General features: G+C 39.8%; 1 pseudogene; it reads left to right on the top strand.

Annotated features, from left to right (window-relative positions):
- Positions 1 to 249: 249 nt before the first annotated feature.
- On the top strand, positions 250 to 3,735 carry LOC118753000 (annotated as a pseudogene).
- The last annotated feature ends 7 nt before the right edge of the window (positions 3,736 to 3,742 follow it).

The raw sequence follows: 3,742 nt of genomic DNA, 5'->3' as shown, positions 1-3,742 counted from the left end.
AAAAAGAACACAAACGGCCGGCGACAAAAATACCTTAATAAACGATTTTAATTTTTATTGAAACTAAACAAATAGAACAAAAAAAGTTTTTATTCTCTGTAAGAATGTATACTCTGTAGACTAACTGAATTGTAATAAATAAATAAAATAAAATAAAAGAAACTAAAAAAAAAGTAATTGGGAGATATTTGCTAGATTCGCTAGATTTTTCTCAAGTGGATGGTAAGTATTTTTTTGATGCAGTAGCAACCCTGCATGGGAGCAGCCAGTTTGACAGAAGTGATTTGCAGTTTTGGATTTTTCTATTGCATTTTGTTAGTCGGGGTGAAAAACGCTAAAAGTTTAAGATTATTGTTTGAAAAATAAGTGAATTCGGTATTTGAACAATAAAAAGCAACGTCTAAGTGGAAATTTTGTTGTTTGAAGCTGTTTAGGTATGAATATAATATTAACAGGCTATTAACATTTGGTATCAGTGATTTGGTAAATAGTGCACCGTTGTCTGCAGCTACACATATAGAGTAGTAAAGTTTTAAGAACAAATGGTTTTATCATTAATTATAAATTTATTTAAAGTATTATATATCGTTTACCTTAAAATCAAGAACGAATGCATTTCTCTAACTTTTCACTGACTCTAACTAAATTAAACATAACATATAAAATTGTTTTCTTTGTCATTTATCAATTACAGTGACCATTACCACAATGACGTTAACGTCCGCCGCTGGTATCATCTCCTTGCTAGATGAGCCCATGCCCGATTTAAAGGTATTCGCTCTGAAGAAACTAGACCACATTGTGGATGAGTTTTGGCCAGAGATCTCTGAATCCATCGAAAAAATTGAAATGTTGCATGAAGATCGTTCATTTCCTGAAAATAAATTGGCTGGCATGGTAGCATCTAAAGTGTTTTATCATTTGGGATCATTTGAAGACGCACTAACTTATGCACTGGGTGCTGGGGATTTGTTCGACGTAAATGCACGTAACGAATACACCGAAACTATAATAGCCAAGTGCATTGATTTCTACATTGCTCAACGCATTGCTTTCATTGAAAATCCGAAGGAAGCCAAGGCAGTTGATACACGTTTGGAAGCAATTGTTAACCGCATGATCCAGCGTTGTTTGGATGACGGCCAATATCGTCAGGCATTAGGCATCGCCTTGGAAACGCGTCGTATGGATATATTTGAACAGTCCATTATGAAATCGGATGAAGTTAGTGGCATGTTGGCTTATGCCTACAATGTGACTATGTCCTTGATTCAGAATCGTGGTTTCCGTAATGAAGTATTGCGTTGTTTGGTTGGCTTATATCGAGACTTGGGTGTGCCAGACTACGTTAACATGTGTCAATGTTTAATATTTTTGGAGGACCCACTTGCAGTGGCCGAAGTTCTAGATAAATTAACTCGTTCTTCGATTGAGGGAAATAATTTAATGGCATACCAGATTGCTTTTGATTTATATGAATCGGCTACACAAGAATTTTTTAGGTAAAGTTCTTCAAGCTCTTAAAGAAACAGCACCCATTCCAACAGCATTGCCGTCGACCTTCAAACCACAAGGCACAAACGAATCTACCAGTGACGAGGCATCGAAATCACCTACCGATGAAAAAGCTAAGCCCACAGAAGATTCATCTGGAGATGCTGAGGGTAAATATTACAATTAATTTTTTTATTTTTATTTTTTTTTTATTGACCGTCTTTTAAGACCTATAACAAATCCTGCCAATTACATTGTTTGCTTATTTAATTGCTTTTTTTCCTATGTATTTATATATCTGTGTTCGTACCGAATATTAGCTTATGACGAAAGGCTGGCTTTAGTATAATGCAGCATTCGCAGCATACGATTGCGAATGACTCACTGCCGCCGAGCCGTTGAAGAACTTTTGGCAACTAAACGCGCAAGAAATAGTTCCGATACCAGCAAATCAATATTCTTATTAAGTAAAAGGAATGCCGCATTATACTAAAGCGAGCTTCGTGGCATAAACTACTATTCCATAAGAACACAAAGGTACTCATTCATGTACGCTCATATTCATTAATTTATCTATACCTATAACACAAATTCCCATCGATTTCGTTTAATAGGTGATACTAAAATTGAGAGGACTATCGATTCATTGAACGACTCAGAGAAGGCTCACCAGAAAAATATTGAAAAGCTCATTTCTATTTTGTCCGGCGAAATAACCATTGATCTTCAACTGCAGTTCTTAATCCGCAGTAATCATGCTGACCTGCAAATTCTGCGAGGCACAAAAGAAGCAGTGCGTGTATCTATTTGTCACACTGCTACTGTAATTGCAAACGCATTCATGCATGCTGGTACAACATCGGATCAATTTTTACGCGATAATCTGGATTGGCTGGCGCGAGCCACAAACTGGGCAAAATTGACTGCCACTGCTTCCTTGGGTGTTATCCACCGCGGACACGAGAAAGACTCTTTGGGTCTTATGCAAAGTTACTTACCAAAAGAGACCGGACCTAGCTCGGGCTATTCTGAAGGAGGTGGCCTATATGCCCTAGGCCTGATTCACGCCAATCATGGTGCCAACATCATCGACTATCTTTTGCAGCAGTTGAAGGATGCTCAAAACGAGAATGTACGTCATGGCGGCTGCTTGGGATTAGGTTTAGCGGCAATGGGCACTCATCGTCAAGACTTATATGAGCAACTCAAGTTCAATTTGTACCAAGATGATGCTGTTACTGGCGAAGCCGCCGGCATTGCCATGGGTATGGTTATGTTGGGCTCTAAAAATGCACAAGCAATCGAGGATATGGTGTCTTATGCCCAGGAAACACAGCACGAGAAAATTCTACGTGGATTAGCTGTTGGTATTTCATTGACTATGTTTGCCCGCCTTGAAGAAGCCGATCCTTTGGTTACCAGTTTGTCCACTGACAAAGATCCTGTTCTACGACGATCTGGCATGTACACCATTGCTATGGCTTACAACGGTTCTGGTAGTAACAAAGCTATCCGCAGACTTTTGCATGTCGCAGTTTCCGATGTAAACGATGATGTACGGCGGGCTGCGGTTACCGCAATTGGTTTCATACTTTTCCGTACACCTGAACAATGTCCCTCCGTTGTAAGCTTACTAGCTGAGTCTTACAATCCACACGTTCGCTATGGCGCGGCTATGGCTTTGGGTATTGCCTGTGCTGGCACAGGTCTGCGCGAGGCAATCGCTCTCCTGGAACCCATGGTTAAATTTGATCCGGTGAATTTTGTGCGCCAAGGTGCGCTCATTGCCTCTGCTATGATTATAATACAACATACTGACCAAACATGCCCGAAAACGACTTTCTTCCGTCAACTTTATGCCGAAGTGATTAGCAATAAACACGAAGATGTAATGGCAAAGTTTGGAGCCATCCTCGCCCAGGGTAAGTAAAAGTCAAGATTTCTTGGTTATTTTAATAACAAAGTTATGATAATTCTATTCCGTAGGTATAATTGATGGGGGAGGGCGCAATGCTACACTTTCCTTGCAATCACGCACTGGGCACACAAATTTGCAAGCCGTTGTAGGAATGCTCGTATTCACCCAGTACTGGTATTGGTTCCCATTGGCACATTCGCTTTCATTGGCATTTACTCCAACTTGCGTTATTGGTTTGAACTCTGATCTGAAGATGCCAAAGATGGAGTTTAAATCCGCAGCTAAACCATCTCTCTATGCTTATCCAGCACCGTTGGAAGAAAAGAAATC

The sequence above is a fragment of the Rhagoletis pomonella genome, unplaced genomic scaffold (assembly GCF_013731165.1).
Source record: "Rhagoletis pomonella isolate Grant_MI unplaced genomic scaffold, Rhpom_1.0 Rhpom_scaffold_02034, whole genome shotgun sequence".
Taxonomy (NCBI): Eukaryota; Metazoa; Arthropoda; class Insecta; order Diptera; family Tephritidae; genus Rhagoletis; species Rhagoletis pomonella.
Note: the sequence above shows the minus strand (reverse complement) of the source record. Positions and strands in the feature narration are given on the sequence as shown.